This window comes from Pinus tabuliformis, chromosome 1_2 (genome assembly GCF_031772625.1).
Source record: "Pinus tabuliformis cultivar Carrire ecotype Pingquan chromosome 1_2, CPIR1, whole genome shotgun sequence".
Classification (NCBI taxonomy): Eukaryota; Viridiplantae; Streptophyta; class Pinopsida; order Pinales; family Pinaceae; genus Pinus; species Pinus tabuliformis.
In genome coordinates this window covers 536,305,676-536,316,083 of record NC_142298.1, presented here as the reverse complement: position 1 = coordinate 536,316,083, position 10,408 = coordinate 536,305,676, and positions in this window count along the sequence as shown.

Below are 10,408 nucleotides of genomic sequence, written 5' to 3'. Positions count from 1 at the left end.
TTGTAAATATATTTTAATTATTAAACCCTTAAAGAAAAAATACACGTCACTCTTGCTATATTGATTTATTGTTTCATAATTGAGTAAAGCAAAAAAATAAGATGTTAAGTTAAAACAAAACCATAACCCTAATAAATTTGAACCATATCAAAATCTAACTCTAATCCTAAATAACTATAAATATATGTTAACTATTAGACCACTAAAGAAAAAATAACCATCATTCTTGTTTTGTAATTCAGTAAAGCAAGAAAGTGATATATTAAATAAAATAAAGAAAGTGATATATTAAGTAAAAACAAAAGAAGCAAAAAAGTCATATAATAGCATAAAATACCCTATAATAATCCTAGTATTATTGAAAATAGCTTATAACATGAAAAAATAACATTATTATTTTTGTTATGGTTTGTTATTTTTTTCTTCTGATTTGTTATTTCACAAGTGAGGGTAAGAGAGTGAGATGTTGGATAAACCCAAAGTGAAAAACCCTGAAGTATCCATACATGCCACATTATGTTAGGGAAAATACGTTGAATTTGTCAAACCAATTTTGTCTTGAGTTATTTTACTTTTCTGGTGATGCTGGTTTGTGACAACTTCCATCATTTTTAATAGATAGACATAATGAATTTTAAAGCCCTTGGCAAACGCTGACGTTCTGATCCATTCATGAAGATTAAGATAAGGGACGTACCATTTGCATGTATTACACGTTAGTGCTTGCCAGGTCCTACCATCACATCATCCAACTTGGCCATAGAATCACAGGAGCTTTTCATTACACAGTAGTATGGTTTCATTTTCATGGCTGTAAGATATCAAATTGTTGGACCCACAAATCCATCCATTGAGCTTTCAGTGACAAAATTGACAGGACATGAGAGTATATATATACCAGATTCCAGTCATTTTCAGCCCAAAAAAGGCAGCGAATATTTTTAGTGGTTATACATATAATGCATTTAATAATAAGTGGCTGCAAGTAGTATAAGCAGTATGTGTAGTACAAGTTTCATTGTCTAGTAGTATAAGTTTCATGGTTGTGGTTTAATAGTTAGTGGAAAATTTGGTCTCACAAATTTTGTGATTTAATTTTAAGTAAAAGTAGTATAAATAGTATGTATAATACAAATCTCATAGATGTGGTTTAATAATTAAGTAAAAAATTTGGTCATCCAATTTTGAACAAAATTATGTATACTTGTAAGCTACTCTAAACATAATTATGTATACTTGTAACCTACTCTGAACATAATTTTTCAATTGAAAAATAATAAGTATAACAAAACTATTTCTTCTCAGAAATATGAAAGCGGGGAAAGTGCCGTCTAGATGATTTCTTCTCAAAAATATGAAAGCGGGGAAAGTGCCGTCTAGATGAAGATAAGTCACCGCGTGAAAAAGTTGACAGGATTACAGGATTCTCTCCGGCATATTCTGTATATGTGGTTTAATTGTTCCATAAATAGCAATGTCAGGGACCCAGATATCAGTGACTCTACAAGATGTATTGTTCAGGGCTGGCGCTCACGGAAGTCATAGTTGAAGCCGTGTTATCCTACAGGAACCCGTTCTCAAGGGGAGCAAAACATGTGTAAGTTAATTCATCAATGAAGGCAGATAATATATATTACAGTTTGTCACAGCTAAAAACAATTAACATAGTTTGTGAAAACGAAAATTAAAATGCATTACTGGTAGTTAAGTGTGACGGGTCGCTGGGTCCTCTGGGTTTAAACCAAAAAAAATTAAAATCCATTAAACCTGGTAAAATAAAAAATAATCTATAAACAGTTTTCTCAAACAAAAATCAATTTATATCAAAGTCAATTTATTTACTAGAAAAGCATAATCATAAATCAAATAATTGGTAAATATTAATAAGCATCCATTTATAATAATCAGTATAGATTTTTATTAAGTACTAATTTAATATGAGTTGAGAGGATCAAATTTTTTAATGTGCAAATTTTCTCAGAATGTAAAATACAATGTGTTATTTTTCATTATTTAAATTGTATTTTTGAATGCTAATTAGATTATATATAGCATCAAATAAATGGTTTAACCATAAAACTTATTTTTTCATGATATATACATCATTTTTTTAAATGATATATAATATATAATTAATTTACATTAAAATATTTTACATCCTTACACATTATTACACAAATTGAAATAGTTTTTCATTATTAATATATTTTTAATTATATGTCAGTATTAATTCTTATCAACATATTTTATTGATAATTTATATTGAATATGTTTTTATATAGAACATTAAAATATTACATTTTAACAAATTCTTTCTATATATATAGATATATATGAAGTTGATATGGATAAAAATTAGTTAACCTAAATCTTCAAATAATTTATTTAAATATCTCATTGAAATATTTTTGAAAATTATTTTTCTATTTAGAATATCATTTTTAATTTTAATCTTAATTTTAAAAGAAAGCAGACTTAAGTTGTAAAATAAGTCTCTACGCTCAATAAACACCTATTTTATAATACATTTCATATAAATCATGAAATATAAGAATGAATACTATAGATTATTAATACACATGGCTTAGAAACTATAACTATATATTTTTTAATTAATTAATTTAATTAAAATAATAAAAATAAAATAAAATGTAACACTTTTCGCAATAGATAAATGTAATAACTAATAATAATTAAATTAAATTTATAAATATAATAAATTAGTTATAATGTAAACCATCAAATTTACCTACTGAAATGACAACCATGATTTTGTGAAGAGAATAAACGTGTAACCCAAGTAAATAAAACTGTACTTAAAATTGCCATGTGTTGTTCAGATGTTCGGTCGAGATTCGCTGGAGGTTGAGATGACTTTGTCTCTGTTATACTACTAGTTACTGATTCCACTTTAGATGTGACAAGAATAATTACAGTGAAAGTGACCTGAACATTTTTCTTTAAGTTGCTGCAGCAGATAGATTGGGCTGGTCAGGAGACTATTTAGATGTCGAATAAAGTTTGAGTGGAACAAAAAGAGATCCAACTATGTTATGAGGGAATCAATGGTAACCAGAGAAGCAAGTAGCTGTACCTGTCGGGGATCAGAACAAAATTGTCTTCAACATTCTCTATGCCTTCATAATTCAATTTTCCTTTTCCTTTCGTTAATATTTTATTGCATTTTTCCCTAAGGATATTATAGGTGGCACAGCAAGTTGGCATTGTCGAAAATGAACTATTTGTCAGTATAGTTTTAAGGGATGGATCTAAAGTGAAGTGACAATAATAAAGGCTTCTTCAAAGTGCTAATATCTTTGCAGAGGTGTGCTGCAAGTGGGTGTGGTTGAAAGTGAACAATGTCATTTGTTATTGTAATTTTAAGTGGGGTTTCTAAAAAGAAAGCGCAGTGATCAAGGGTTTTTATACATTTTTTTTATAATCAATATTATTACTTAGTGCATTCTATATTTAACCAAGTTTGGGTTGTGCTTCAGATTAGGTGGGGGTCGGCCCTTTTTTTATTCTCTCTGCTACGACTGACTAGTGTAGGGCATGACTAGTTGGGTCTCCTCTAAATTTTTCTCCTCCTTTAACATGGTTCCGACATTCGAGTAATATTCCTCCATGCCTAAATTCCTTTACTGCATCTAGAATTATTTGGACCTTTCACTCTGGAGGGTTTGGTGTGGCATGACATTGGTGTCTTGAACACCAAACCTTCATCTCACCCAACTAGCCTTTGATCTCTCCTAACTCTCTCTGGCCTCTTTTATGCATTATAGATCATGTCCTTCAAATAACATGTGACAGACACAACATTGCTCAATTGAGCACACATAGATATTGATCCGAGCGGAGAATCTTGATGTTTTTACCTGTCTGCTTTTCAACCATACTTCTGAACTCCTTGAAGTATTCAAAAGTGTGGCTCTTAGTCCTGAGGAAATACACCCAAGAAAATCTAGTAAAGTCATCAATAAACAATAAAAAATAGTATGCCCCGCCTAACGATCTTGTCTGCATAGGCCCGCATAAATCTGTGTGTACCAGCTCAAGTATATCTCTCCTCCGTTTTCAGTATTCATAGGAAATTCATCTCTGTGCATCTTTCCCAGTGCACATGCAGTTTTAAAAGAGGAAGACCTTTGACCATACCTCTTTTATGTAATAGCAGCAGATCATTGAACTTAATATGGCCTAACTTCTGATGCTATAAGTCCAGCATTGCCATGGCAGATGATGTCAATGCCTGATGTGGTGTGCTTTTGACATTTAGCTTGTACAATCCTCCCACACGAATACCTGATGCAATAGGCTTCATACAATCCAATAGGCCTTTAATGACACAATATGATTTATAAAACAGTTATCTCAAAAACAGAAATCAGATTATTTTTTATTTGGGTACATACATTACATTATGGATATGTCTAATATTTCGATGAGGCAAAACAACAAGAATATTACCATAACCTTTAATTTGGTACCCTTTATCATTGCCAAGATAGATGTTTGCTTCACTGGTGGTCTCTTTGAAGTTGCTAAACCACTGTCTGCTCCCTGTCATGTGGATGGATGCACCTGAGTCCACAAACCATGTATTTGCTTCATCATCCTTAGCCGAAAGCGCAGAGTCAGATATGAACAGTCTGATGTTCTGACTCTGTTCCTCATCAACAAAATGACCTGCATGCTGCTTATGTCTCTTCTGGCCTTCATCAAACTTTTTCTTCATGCAGTATCTGGCTATATGGCTAGTTCTACCACAATAAAAAACATTTGGTTGTAGAGTCATTTATATTGAAAGACGTTCCTTGAGGTGAGGGCATATTTCTCTATCGGGCTACTCTACTCTTCTGTGCTACATCTGGCTTCCCTCTGAAGGGCTTCTTCTTCACCATGAAGGCCAGATTTGAACACTGGGGTTTATGAGTCAGTCGCCTTTCCTCCTCTTGCATGAGGATCCCTATCAATTCTTCAAACACGGGGGATTTTTCTCTTGCATTCAAGCCAGTAATAAACATTTGATATTCGTCAATCATACCATTCATGGTAATAGTGACCAATTCTATCAGCCAACTTGTTCTTGAGCTCCGTGATCCGTGAAATGAATGCTACAACTTTCTCATTCTCCTCCATCTTGATGGAGTGAATCTTGCTCTTTAAGAACAAAAATGGATTGGTGTTCTTGAACTCATAGAGATCCTTGAGCGTCTTTCAGATCTCTCATGCAGTCTTGCAATCATGAATATGGGGAATAATGCAACCTTTGACCGACAATTATAGGAGCATTTTTGCCTTAGTCTCCCGCTTGTCCTAGTCTTGGATTGTTGTTGTCGTTCCTCTTGCAGTGAGGTTCGGCTTCACCTCATCATTATTCACAATTGTCCACGCATTGTGTCCCTCAAGCAAGGTCTGCAGCTTGAATTTCCAACCAAAGTAATTGAATCCATCCAGCTTATTATTTTCATTGAGGTAAGCTTCTACTAATTGATTATTCATCTTGAATGAACAAAAAAAACTTCAACCCCAAAAATTTTAAAAAGACAACCCCATATCTTAAAAAAAAAGACAACCCCATATCTTCAAAAAAAAAAAAAACAAAACAAAACAAACAAAAACAAAACTAATGCAAATACCAGATCCACACAAAAGTGAGCCCAAATCACTTCAATTCCTTTTTTTAAAAGAATAATCGAGCCGCCGCCCCCCTCCTTCCCCCTTTATTAAATAAAGAGCCCCTCCTTTATCAAATAAAAACCCCTCTTTTTAATTAAAGAATTAAATTAAAACTTTTAATTTAAAAACTTTAATTAGAAATCTCAATTAGTATGCAGAGATTAATTGCTCCTTTCACCGACTGAACCCAAATCTGAGGTCGAACTGCGTTAAAAAAAAAAAACGTCAGCGTTGAACTATGCCACGATGACCTTCAAGACCTCATTTAAATATGTTTCGGCTAATGTTAATTAATGTGCCGGCTCCAATATACCTTTGTTGTCGATAACAGACCGATTCAGATTTACTACCACAATCCAATTGGCTTACACCATTCACAGCTTGCACTTCTTGGGTAGTTTAACCAGGCGATGCAGTGGTCCAGTCGCAACGGCTTCCTCCTTACCCCAATCGACTGGATTTAATTCGAATCACATGGGCTCCTTGGAATATTCACCTCACGCAGCCTACGGCTTCCACAACAGTCTTCTCCCAAAGGAGCTTGATATGGCCGGTCTTCCTCCTCCTCAGAAGTCTACAGCAAAACAAATAAAATACTGGCTATGTTGCCAGCAGCCACACCAATGTTCAAATTCCCACCGATTAGTAGCGACTTACGAATCAGCAGAATGCAATCTGTCCAGATCTCGGCCTCCAGGCAAGCGATCTCGACTTCGTGAACCAGGCAGTCCGAGAATCTTTGTCAAAAGTTGCAGCAGCACCCACATCTTCTTCTCAGCGGCTTCAAGCTTCAAGAGTCAGCCTCAGATCGCACGGGCTCAGTGTCGATCTGGTAGGCTGCCACGCTGGCTGTGTGTGTTCTCTCCACCCCCACGCTTCTGCTATGGTAGCGACTTAACACACATGTAGCTTACCATGCACCAGTGACTTCCTTGAGTCTCATGGCAGTTTTCAACACTCGAATCGAACAGTGCAGAGGCTCAATCCACTGAATTCAACTCCACCGCAGACTCGACTTTAGATCCTAGAAAGCACGATCCCGCAACAGATCAGGCGTTAGAGCAGGCCGCAACTCTCAGCCACTTGGTGTCGGCGCTCTTATCCTGCAGCGATGGAACCAGAATGCAACAATTCACCACTTCAATGCAGTGATTCACTATCAGCTTGCTATCCTTCCCTTCCACCTTTCATGATCGGCGCGACTATTGCATATGCTCACTCGCGTCATTGTAAAAGTGAATCGACGCGACTATTGTGCCAAATTCCACGTTGATTTCCCTTCAAACGCATCGGTCTCTCTCTCCACTCACGGTTACAGGCATCCTCAGCCCCGTAGCTCTGATACAATGTTAAATAAGAATCAAACTTTATTAAACTAGCATTTGCAGCTGATGTTGCAAAGAAAATGCCGTAAGGCAAGCCAATAGAAAATGAACTAGTAGCTTGAAGTGTCTTGTAAAATCAATGCAATCTTTGCACAATATTATAATGTTTCATAATGATATATTTACAATGTTCAAGATCATTTAGTTAACATGTATTACCACGAAAAATAACAATATAAAGGCCTGGAAAATAGGCTTTTGATCACCCTATGAGGAAATAAAATAATAATGTTGAAGGTACATTTGAGATAATTTCACAGAATGCCTACTGAAGATGCAATATCCACTTGCAAAAATTAAATTAACCTGAATAAGCATAGAGGAAGAGTGGGTTATGTAGATGGGAAAATTGAGAAGAAGCCCAAGATCATAAAATGAAGGAGAAATAAACCTTAAATACAGCATATTTTAGGAGACAAAAAGAACATTATATTATTCGTTCAATATAAGTAATAGTTATAAGCATCAATATAAGTAATAGTTATAAGCATCTCAAAAAAAATAACAAATAGACAACCCATTTTCCTTCCTACATAATTGCCAAACCATAATGATCAACCCAAAACATACATATTGTAGAAATCTAGTTGTCTCTGAGTTATATGTAGTTAATCCGAAATCAATATCCTCAACCATACTTTTACAAACCTGGAGCCAGCAAAGCATTTTCTCACAAAATAACTACTACTTGACAATAACTACTACTCGACAAGATTCAAGAAACAACGAACTCTCTACTGGAAACTACAGGATGGACTAAAAGCATTTCTTGTGAACAATTGACGGGCCACATTCGTCATATTCTGCTCGTGTTACCCACATCTGTACAAACCAACAATGAAATTAGTCACAAACATGCTTGTATTTGATGAATCAATGAACCAAATATGAAATAATCAGAATGATGTTATTTGATGTTAGAACCTTAGTATCGGTTAATATAAACAACAAAAGTTATAGTTCCTTAGCTAGAGATATCTTCGAGTAGAGTTGGGTCCAACTGGTATTAGAATGAAATTGCTAAGGTTAGGGTTTCATTTTTTCTATTAGACTAGTTCCACTGTCTAAATTAATAAAATCAAAGAATACTTGTAGCCAAAGGCATTGGTTCATGACTAGCATCAAGCCATTCACATAGGTTCTATTATCAGTTTGGAGTCTGGACTACCCTCTTACATTTTTTATGTCAATGAAGTTATACCAGAGTTGGATACATCAACTTGTTCTCAATCGAACATTCTAGCTCAAACCATTTAGGACTAACTCTTTGCCATGCTCAAGTAAGACCTGGTAAGGTCTTTTTGGGACATGACTTAGCAGGCTAGCCTTTTAGGACCAGAGCTCTACTCATGAAAATTGAAATTTTGTAAGTTAATATATATGTAACCAATTCAACATATATTGTGCCTTTGTATTGGCAAGAAAACTTGTTTCATGAAAATTGAAATTTTGTAAGTTAATATACATGTAACCAATTCAAACAACCAAGAATGAGAATTGAAATTCTGTAAGTTAATATGGAGTGACCAATTCATACAGCCAAGCGCATTTTAGGAGACAAAAAGAACATTATATTATTCGTTCAATATAAGTAATAGTTATAAGCCCCAATATAAGTAATAGTTATAAGCATCTCAAAAGAAATAACAAATAGACAACCCATTTTCCTTCCCACATAATTGCCAAACCATAATGATCAACCCAAAACATACATATTGTAGAAATCTAGTTGTCTCTGAGCTGTATGTAGTTAATCCGAAATCAATATCCTCAACCATACTTTTACAAACCTGGAGCCAGCAAACCATTTTCTCACAAAATAACTACTACTCGACAAGATTCAGGAAACAATGAACTCTCTACTGGAAACTACAGGATGGACTAAAAGCATTTCTTGTGAACAATTGACGGGCCACATTCGTCATATTCTGCTCGTGTTACCCACATCTGTACAAACCAACAATGAAATTAGTCACAAACATGCTTGTATTTGATGAATCAATGAACCAAATATGAAATAATCAGAATGATGTTATTTGATGTTAGAACCTTAGTATCAGTTAATATAAACAACAAAAGTTATAGTTCCTTAGCCAAAGATATCTTCGAGTAGAGTTGGGTCCAACTGGTATTAGAATGAAATTGCTAAGGTTAGGGTTTCCTTTTTTCTATTAGACTAGTTCCACTGTCTAAATTAATAAAATCAAAGAATACTTGTAGCCAAAGGCATTGGTTCATGACTAGCATCAAGCCATTCACATAGGTTCTATTATCAGTTTGGAGTCTGGACTACCCTCTTACATTTTTTACGTCAATCAAGTTATACCAGAGTTGGATACATCAACTTGTTCTCAATCGAACATTCTAGCTCAGAGCATTTAGGACTAACTCTTTGCCATGCTCAAGTAAGACCTGGTAAGGTCTTTTTGGGACATGACTTAGCAGGCTAGCCTTTTAGGACCAGAGCTCTACTCATGAAAATTTAAATTTTGTAAGTTAATATATATGTAACCAATTCAACATTTATTGTGCCTTTGTATTGGCAAGAAAACTTGTTTCATGAAAATTGAAATTTTGTAAGTTAATATACATGTAACCAATTCAAACAACCAAGAATGAGAATTGAAATTCTGTAAGTTAATATGGAGTGATCAATTCATACAGCCAAGCACATTTTAGGAGACAAAAAGAACATTATATTATTCGTTCAATATAAGTAATAGTTATAAGCATCTCAAAAGAAATAAGAAATAGACAACCCATTTTCCTTCCTACATAATTGCCAAACCTTAATGATCAACCCAAAACATACATATTGTAGAAATCTAGTTGTCTCTGAGCTGTATGTAGTTAATCCGAAATCAATATCCTCAACCATACTTTTACAAACCTGGAGCCAGCAAACCATTTTCTCACAAAATAACTACTACTCGACAAGATTCAGGAAACAATGAACTCTCTACTGGAAACTACAGGATGGACTAAAAGCATTTCCTGTGAACAATTGACGGGCCACATTCGTCATATTATGCTCGTGTTACCCACATCTGTACAAACCAACAATGAAATTAGTCACAAGCATGCTTGTATTTGATGAATCAATGAACCAAATATGAAATAATCAGAATGATGTTATTTGATGTTAGAACCTTAGTATCGGTTAATATAAACAACAAAAGTTATAGTTCCTTAGCCAGAGATATCTTCGAGTAGAGTTGGATCCAACTGGTATTAGAATGAAATTGCTAAGGTTAGGGTTTCATTTTTTCTATTAGACTAGTTCCACTGTCTAAATTAATAAAATCAAAGAATACTTGTAGCCAAAGGCATTGGTTCATGAC